The following is a 10693-nucleotide window of genomic DNA, read 5'->3' as shown; positions in this document are numbered from 1 at the left end:
TAATGGCCTTCTAATCACAATTCGACCAATGAGCTATATATCATGCAAAAGAGAGTCCGGGATGATGGGAACCCTCCCACACCAGCCAGGCCCCGTGCTTAGTGGGACACATAGCCATTCTAACTAGTGTAATCAAAATACATATAACTCTACATATCAAGGGCCCTGCTGTGGTCCCGGACACAATAGCCAGAGACCGAAGTGCGGGATATCTTACACAAAGCTCTCATGGGACATAGCAAAGGCACAACGCACTGGTGGCCCGCACATGACTAAATCAGAAAGCCTATTCACCGTTCCCATCCCAGAGAATAAAAAGCCACACTCAGTAATACAGATGTACGCAATGCCCACAACATGTATTGATTGAAATGATCAGAGCTTAATGCCCCCAGTGGGGCTGTTAAAGATTAAGAGCTTATCAACCACTAGTACAGACATGAGGCAGAACTCTCACATCGGCCCCATAGGACCAATATAACCATAAACGAAACCAACTAAAAATATATACTAAAACCGGTATGAGGTAAACCTGAATCTCATATACAGCCTTAGGTACTGTCCAAACCAGGCCAATTCCTATAAACTCCAGTTACCAAGAAAAACGCTCAATGCAGGGGGTGTAAGAGCTCAAAATGTACCAAATGCACCAGGTGCCTATAAACGTAATTTTACAAGTGCGGACTTCCCACATACATACACACACCCGCAAGGATGCAATCATGCGGTTCTATATAAACACAAGGGTAAAATATTGTTCAGACATGTCTAAATCGATAGGACTCGAGGTAACCACCAACAATAACATTAACAAGCAGACCTTACCTTAATGCGGCTAGTCTGCCGTACTCCCAGAAGAAAAATAAGCATGATCTGCATCGACACCCAGCTCAACCTTAAATAGCATTACTTACGCGTACAGGGGATGGGCATCAGGTGTATGAACGTCAGGCTCTGAGGACGTACACTAATTATGCAATGAAACAGATCAGAGTGCTAACAGACTCTGCAATCCACTACCGATATACAGGACCATAGCTGTCAAAACACATGACTAGACAGCAGGTCAAATGTATGGAAAATTGCTCAAAGCTTCACATCAAACAAGTGAACATGCCCTAAATAGTATATGACTCGTGGATTCCACTTAAACACAATAGCCATTCCCCAAAGCTAGGACGTGTAATATAAAGTACCCATCGGAGGTATGGCAAAACCTGTACCTAAAGATCATACGCAATGCACTATAGAAAGGAATCTAAAGCAAAACACAAAAATAGACCTCCACAAGAACCCCTCTGACAGTCATGTGGTAAACATTCTATCCATCAGCAGGAGACTCAGAAACTGATAAACACAAAAGCCACTGAAACAACAGAAAAAAGACCCTAGCAAAAAGATACTAGTCAAGGGGACACAGAACCTAAGTACCCATGCTGGTGGGACCTCAAGCTTCTACCTACGCAACAAACCCTGAGTATTATGTCAGACCGGTCAGTCAAACCAAACAAGTCTAGTGCAAGCCAAAACAAATATATCACAGTAGTAGTGGTATGATGTGGGTGTCATTCACACATTGAGACATAATTAGAACGGCCCAGAAAAGTTCAATAAAACAAGGCATTGTCAATGTGCACCTTAAGTCCGTGGGGTGCAAGTGTGTTGAGTCTGAAGAACCACATAACGACCAAAAGACAGGAGAGAAAGTAGACCACGTACTATATATATATATATATATATATACATATATATATATATGTTACACATCCTGAAATTAATATATAGTATAATACTATGTTTAACCTTCTAACTGCTGTATTGGGGCTGCAGAGAACAATATATGCAGATATGTTGTGGACTTGCTAAGACACATTTGAAAGTTTCACAAGTAGATGGCATTTTATGAGGTAACAATTCATGTTTCTTCTTTGTTGCTGCAAAGATTAATAGCAATAGATTAATAGACCCATAAATTCCCTACTAAGGACTAGATTACAACTGGAGCGATAAGAGTTATGCGCAAATGAAAAGGGGTTTATCACGCGGGTTTGTGCGCGTCAAAACAAGATCGATTGAGCACAATTTAAGTTAACGAGCGTTGGGTTACAACAACCTCAGAGCTCTGGTTAATTGTTTTGCAAAACAAAAAAGTGTCACAAAACACATAAAATATATTAGAAAATATACTTACACTCATAATAACGCCATCTAATAATGATTAATACAAAATATTGTACAAAAAAGTTATAAGGGCTCAAAGATATAAAGGTCTTAGGTGTTAGAAAAAAAGGCAGGCAAAAGGCTTTAACATAGAGATACATACATTTACATTTCTATAGATGGATATGTATGTGTGTGTGTATATATATATATATATATATATGTTGATTTGTGTGTACATATGTATTAATATGTGTATATATGTATTTATAGACAAATATACACATATAAACACATAAATACATATGTATACACCAAAATTAGCTATGAATCTGTTGGCGCTCTACAAATAACCGATAATAATAATAATAGACATATATATATATAAAAGCATTGGAGCCCTTTGCAGTTAAGTAAATGAAAACATGTAAAAGCATATTTATGCAATATTACTTTTTAAATAAAGTGTTATTCCGTGTATTTACTGTAAATATTTCACATTTCAATGTTCTCCACATAGCACTAAATATTTATAAATAGATATTCCTATATATATATATATTCCAAGGTTCCATTCTCGGCCCCCTACTATTGACATTATTTATAAATGATTTGCCTAATGTCTGCAAATCCTCAACTGTACACATGTACGCAGACAACACGGTAATCTATGCAAGCAAATCCGATCTGCAGCAGCTTGAAGCAGTGCTCCAAGACCAGTTCACAGAGGTAGAAAAGTGGATCTCAAAAAACAAACTCTTCCTAAACACTGACAAAACTGTCACAATGATCTTTGGAACAAGACCTAAATTACACAAATTACAAAATTCCCATCAACGCATCAAAACAAAATCCAATTGCACGCTGACCGCAGTCCACTCTTTCAAATACTTGATATGTATGCTAACATACTAGGTATGTTGTTAGACCCCAATCTATCTTTTGGCCTCCACATAGAAAAACTTGCATCTAAACTTTATCCAAAACTAGGTGCCCTGTACAGAAACAAATCTTGCCTCAGCGCTACAGTAAAAGAAAAGATTGTACAGCAAATGCTGATGCCTATCATGGATTATGGGGACGTAGTATACGCACCTGCACCGCAAACTCACATTAATAACCTTAATACATTGTATAACTGCCGCTTTGTGCTACAATGTAACTACAGGACCCACATTGTGACATGCTAGACATGCTAAAAGAACTAAACTGGCTGACGCTGGAATCCAGACGCACCCTCCATCTTTCCTGCCTTGTGTTTAAGAGCCTTTCTGGGAAGCTCCCACGCTACCTGACCATAATGCTCTCCCCGGCTATTCCCACCTCCTATAACTTCCGATCCAATAACAGCACATTATTTAGCTTGCCTCAATACAAAAAGAAAGCAGCTCAATCCTCCTTTTCCTACAGAGCGCCACAGTTATGGAACGACCTCCCGCACACTTTAAAATCTTCCCCAAGCCTAATATCCTTTAAGAGATCCCTCTCTATATATCTCAAAACAGAATGCACCTGTCATGGTTGATTATATATTTCCTACCTGTGCTATGTTAATTGTTTGCATATATTGTGTATTATTATTGTTTTTGTATTTTATTGTACCCTATTGTATCAATTGCAATGTTTTGTGATCCCAGGACATACTTGAAAACGAGAGAAATCTCAATGTATCCTTCCTGGTAAAATATTTTATAAATAAATAAATAAATATATCTTTATATAGCTATACTTATATATAATCATGTGTGTATATATATATATATATATATATATATATATATATATATATATATAGGTATAGATATATAGTGTACCAAAATACCATAATATACTGTATATGTAGAAATATGTATTTATTTATAAATAAAACATATTCTGCTATGTGAAGAGCATTAGAATGTGAAATATTAATATTTTCATGTCAGGTTAGCACACTTGGGAATATACAATCGTGCTTCCGTGCGAGTAGGGTTTTAGTTCTCCGACTAACACTTTTTTGCTTCATTGACTTCTATGGGGAATAGTGATAAATAACTTACAATCACAAACAAAAAAGAACAGATAATAAATGTGATAATAAAAAGCACTGTACAATACTTGAGCTTAAGATAGCTCAAGGTTATATGATGTAACAGTACTGTGGCTTTAAGCAGGTTACCACCCCCTTTCACATACCCAAGTCTACTTAACATCCGTTTTACCTGTAACCGGTGTTTGAATATTTTGTTCTATCTAGTCGTTTATCCTCTAGGTTTAACTCCACTCCAAGCTCCTAACCTAGTATCGTCATATACTAATTTGGATCATTTTGTCTCTGCTTCACAAACATCTCTCTACCAGAATAATATCCTTGCATCTAGCTGGATACTTCGCGGGTCTAAGCAGCCGCTTCCTTTTTTGCTCAGCCTGTCAGCCTCATCAGCTCTGAGCTGAATTCATCTGTGCCATAACCGGAACGCTCTCTACAGTTCCATGCTTGCCTAAGCAACTTCTATACATCAGTGTCTGAGGAAACCGCAAGTAAAACATTGTTATTTTCAAAGTTGCTCCTTATTATATTAGTTTATGTGCAATCTCTAATTTAGTGGTCACGGACTGTGTGTGTATTGACTATATCTCAAGCTACGTAAACAGTGAGGATTCTGAGGGTCTGGAATTGCACTTAATCGTACAACTTGTCCACAAGTGACAGCATATAACCAAAAGATCGTTAATTCAATCTATGTCTTGAGCATTCCTTTTAACCTGTCGCCTCTCATATTTGTTCCACACAAAATACTATTTTACCATCTAATAGTATTATCAATTACTTGATAAAATTGCTTACACTTGTGGTTTGCTAAGATTGTTACAGCACCCAATCTTAGTCACAACATCAGCTACAAACTACTCTTTAGTAGGATACATTGAATATTTGCTACACTATTTCTTATTATTACATACGAGTACAAAATTGACATGTTATTTTTACACTGAATTGTGTTACAATATTGCACTATATTATGTTTCTTTTTTGTTTAAGATACTGAAAATTGGAAGCTCATAAGTCTTTTGACCCACCATACCATATCCTTTTTATTATCACATTTATTATCTATTCTATGGGAGAATAGGTTATCGTGCGTGCAATATTCTAAGGTTTGGCTTTTTACACTCATCAGGTTTAGCGTGAGAGTGAAAACTGTTTACTTTCAACTTGTAATATAAGTGCTACTGGACGTGCGTAAAAAGCTTACTTCTAACAAAGTTAACGCTCAAGCGGGAGCGTTAAATAACGCTCCACTTGTAATCTAGCCCCAAATCTGGATTTTTTGTGTGTTCTGTGAATTCCAGCTCAGCACATGAAAAACCTGGTGTGTTAAGCCCCTGATAAGCAAAGCCTCAGTATATACATGGGGAAAATATACACGTTACAAATTCTGCAACACTATTGAGCTGCCTGGCTTCTTCACCCCTTGTTTCCTACCCTCCCTAGTATTATATATCACATATCATGGCTTTCCCTAACCTGACCTCACACTGCTAAACTTGATTGTAACAGAAGACCACATAAGTTCTATAACACCCCACCCCTCACAAAACAAAACCCCACATACTGTAAGCAATGAGACTAATGCCACACGCCCTCTATCATGGAAGTGCTGCACACAATATTTATAAACTATATACAGACTGAATTGAACAAGGGACAAGCTTAAAAGGCAGGGGCAGGAAGCCAAAAATTGGACTGTCCTGGGAAAAACAGAACAATATAACTAATTAGAAGGTCACTGCAATTCTGAAATTCCCGGAAGTGAAGGGGTTAATTAATTAGCTGTTAAGGGAAATATTAAATTAATGTAGGTATTACCCTCCTACCTGACATGTCCCATCTCCATTATCCCCTCCCAAACAACTCTCCCCACTAACACTCATCCCTACCATCTTAGGTACTGGCAGACAGTCTGCTAGTATGCAGTTCAGGGCCTATTTTTTTTTTTTTTTTAAATTGTTGTTATTATTTTTCTACAGTGTAGTGATCCCCCTCAACTCTTCCACCTCCCTGATCACTCCCAAACAGCTCTCTAACCCTCCCATTAGTGGCAGCCATCTTTGGTACTGGCAGCTGTATGCCAGTACATAATTTGTGTGTTTTTTAAAAAAAAATATATATTATATTTATATTTTTCTGTAGTGTAGTGGTTCCCCATCTCCCCCCCTCTCCATGATCAACCCCCCATTTCACCCCTTTTCTGTAGTGCAGTGCCCTCTCCCTCCCTCTCCCTTCAAAACTATTTTTCTGTAGGTAGGGTCCCTCCAACTCCCTCCCTCTTCTCCCCCGCTCTGTCGCTGAGTCGCCCACTCACCTCCCACACCTCCGGTTGGCACCAGCAGATGCTCATTACAGACAGTGACACACGCAGTGACACTCTCTGTAATGATCAGGCATCTACCTTCCTATGGAATCGGAGCACTGATCGTTCTCCTTTACCAAATGAAGAGAGTTGCCTGCAGCTCAGGAACAGCAGTTGTCAGATGTCACTTTAAAGCTGAGGCTACTGTAGCTTCCTGAAGATGCTGCGTATGTATACAGTATGTGGTACAATGGGCAATGTTTGGTTTAAGGGGTTAATATACATTATTATAATAAAAATATAAAAAGTGAATCACATCTCTTGTTCAATGTTTACATTAAAGGTATTGCCAGACCTTGTGAGTTGTGCAGTCACCCATTAGCACCTAGCTCCCAGCAGTGCATTGCTGCTACTGAGCCTACCTATGCATTTCAACAAGGGATACCAAGAGAACAAAGCAAATTTAATAAGAAAAATACATTTGAAAGTTGTTAAAAATGGCATGATCTGAATCATGAAAGTTGTATATTTACTTTACTGTCCCTTTAATGAACAAGGGCATTATTGATATAACTTAATTTTTTTAACAAAGATTTTTTTAGAATGGAAAAGATTAAAAAAATGAGAGGATAATATTTTTTACTAAATAATATATACTGATATACTCTTAGTTAAGCTGAAAATGTTTAAACCATGATTAAAGGTACATGAAACTCAAACATTTGCTTTCATTATTCAGATAAAGTATGATTTAAAAAAAGTTTGCAATTTACATCTAGTATCAAAATTGCTTTGTTCTCGTGTTATTCTTTTCGAAGAGATGCCTAGGTAGGTAGCGTACACATGCCTGAAGCACTACATGACAGGAAATAGTTACAAAATTGCTGCCGTATAGTGCTGCAGACACGTGCACTGCTTTTCAACAAATCCCTGCTTTTCAACAAAGGATTACAAGAATTGGAAGACAATTTGATAATAGAAGTAAATTAGAAAGTTGTTTCAAATTGTATGCTATATCTGAAACATGGGTTTTATGTCCCCTTAACTTCATAATATCATTCTTTTGCAACACATCAGGTGATTCTTCCTGGCGTTTCCTGCATTTAAAGGGATATAAAACCCAAATGTATTTTGTGATTCATACAATTAATAAAAAATGTTTCCAATTAATTTCTTTTATCAAATTTGCTTTGTTCCCATAGTATTCTTTGTTGAAGAGATTCCTTAGGTAGGTGTCTAGAGTTTTGCAAGAATGTTATCCATTTGCAAGAGCCCTAGCTGGCAGTGCTATTTCCTGCCATGAAGTGTTCCAGATACCTACCCAAGGAATCTCTTCAACAAAGATCTTTCGCCCTGCTTTTCAACAAAAGATACCAAGAGACCGAAGAAAATGTGATGAAAGGATGAAATTAGAAAGTTGTTTAAAACCACATGCTCTATCTGAATTATGAAAGAACAAAAACTGTGTTTCATGTCCCTTTAAGAAATGTTACATACATTTCAAATATAAATCATAGATGTCACAGAAAGTTAAACACTAATTCAAACAGGCAGTATAGAGCCAACATACTCCCTCAGAGCTAACCCCTTGCCTGCCATGAAGGTCTCCAGCATGGATTAAAAGCTAATAATGTGATGATTTAAATAAAATAAAACTAATAAACTGGCAAAGGGACATTGATTTTGTATTTTTTTGTATTCTCTTCGTGTTGCACATAATTTCAAACTTTTTGATAAACATTCAAACTACCTTGCTATAGCTAATTGGGATGAGAACTCAGCCATGTTTTCCTGGACACTTATGAGTTACAAATGCTGCAGGGATTGCAGGAAGGAACAGCATTATTCATATTCCTCCCTGCAGCATGTGTAAATCACGGAAAACATGGCTGAGGTGGTAACCCTATATGGCGACCATGATCATATGAGATATGTGAAACCAAGTCTATAATTTAAATTATTTTGTTGTATTGTTCTATCTAGAGAGAGACCCACGCACAGAAAACTTTATTCAGCTAAAATATAATTTTGGATTGTTGGTATTTCATTAAAAAAGATTAGAAAAGTACCACTAAACACTATAAGAAAAAGAATAAAATAATTTTATGACAAGCAATCTTGAAAAATCACTTCTTAATTAATTTAATTATTAAACTTCTCTTTTTTAAATGGTCTTTGCTAAATGGAGAATTAATGGCAATTTTCCTCATTGTAGTTACTTATTCATTAAAATCCCTAATTGAAAATCTCTTAACCATGAACCTATATTGCTAATGACGCACAACTAATGATACAGGGCAGCCCTTTCCATTTATTTGTATGGCTATTTATTAACCCTTGAAAAAAATAAAAATATACATTTTTAATCCCTAAATCTTTTTTTCCTTTTTAGTAAATAGAAATATATATTTATAAAAAAAACATTTCTATACGCTTTTTTTTTTGCATCTCTGCATTTGAGAGCTACAAATATCTAATTATATTTTTACAAGTAATTTGTACTAATCATCCCTAGGACACCGGTATTTAGGTTTCATTACATGTAAGTAAATGCAATAATTACCAAAATCTGTACAGCCACCAACTACTGAGTATTGATGAATTGTTTAAAAAGATAGATAACGCCTTTATTACTACCCATCACCCAGCTTTGCACAACCAACATGGTTATATTAATATAATTTATAACATTTAAACCTCTAAATTTCTGCCTGTTTCTAAGCCATTACAGACAGCCTTTTATCACATGCTTTTTTATTAGCTTTTCACAACAGGAGACTGCTAGTTCATGAGGGCCATATAGATAAGATTGTACTCACACCCGGGGAGTTATTTAAGAGTCAGCACAACACAATACTAATTGGCTAAAATGCAAGTCAATAGATAATAAATAAAAAGTAATGTGATCTGGGGGGCTGTCAGAAGATGCTTAGATACAAGGTAATCACAGAGGTAAAAAGTGTATTAATATAACTTTGTTGGTTATGCAAAACTGGGGAATGGGTAATAAAGGGATTATCTATCTTTTCAAACAAAAAGTCTGGTGTAGACTGTCCCTTTTACAATTTAAAAATATGAAATTTATTATATTAACATAACATTTGTTAACTGTATCAATACACACCTTTAGGGCACAAGCAAGGAATTTTCTTAACATTATAGAGCTAAAGCACTTTGACAATTTTAAGCAATTGTATTTACATACATACTAATTTAGTTCTGAAACTGAGGATAAACCTATAATTACAAACTTGTCAGAGGCAGTTTATGTTCTTTGAGCATGTTTTAAAATCTCTAAAGTATGAATTTTCAGTTCGTAGGTATTAATTAGTATGAGCCAATGGGATCAGTTAGCTTATATGCCACAGAAATATACTTAATTCATAAATGTTTCTTTCCTTGTGAGGAAATATTTAATCTTTCATATAAAAGTATAAACACTTTGTTTTAGTTAGTGGTGTTTATCTTTTTTGGCAACCGTCAGTTTACAAAGATTTTGGTTTTCTTTTTTGCCGTCTCCAAACTAGAACAAAAAAAAAAAAAGATGTGTCCCCTTTAATGTTCTCCCGAATATTTGTTTTAATTGGTGGAGTGTGTTAAAGAGATGTGAAACATTGGTTCTTTAATAAATCAAAGTAAACATAAAAAGAAGCAGATTGTGTTGAAAAAAAAAAAAAAAAACAGCAAATAACTTGCTTTCTTACAAAACGAGTACAGGTGGCCCTCGTTTTACAACGGTTCAATTAACACCGTTTCAGAATAACAACCTTTTTTTCCAGTCATGTGACTGCTATTGAAAAGCATTGAGAAGCAGTGCATTTATTAAAATAGCCAGTAGGTGGAGCTGTCCGCTTGTGTTGCAGCAAAGCCAAGCAAGCTGAAATTAATCAGTTTAACCAGACCTGAGCTATCAAGCAGATTTCAGAGGAACAAGATCTTCCTGTCTATAAATCAGTCCAGATTGGAATGCATAGAAAGAACTGTTTGCAGAAAAATGCAAGTGAAGTCTGTGTTCTGTGATTATTTTATTAGGTTTATAATACTGTTTATCAAATGTTTTTGTTCATTTAACTTAGTTTAATTATATATTATGTGTTGTGTGATTATTTTAGTATGTTTATAATGCTGTTTAGCATTTAAAGGCTTCATTTCAAAGCTTTCAAAATAATGTATTAGATGTTACTTATGACAATTTTGAG

This window comes from Bombina bombina, chromosome 2 (genome assembly GCF_027579735.1).
Source record: "Bombina bombina isolate aBomBom1 chromosome 2, aBomBom1.pri, whole genome shotgun sequence".
NCBI classification, from domain to species: Eukaryota; Metazoa; Chordata; class Amphibia; order Anura; family Bombinatoridae; genus Bombina; species Bombina bombina.
The sequence above is the reverse complement of the archived record's forward strand: the minus strand, read 5'-3'. Positions refer to the sequence as shown.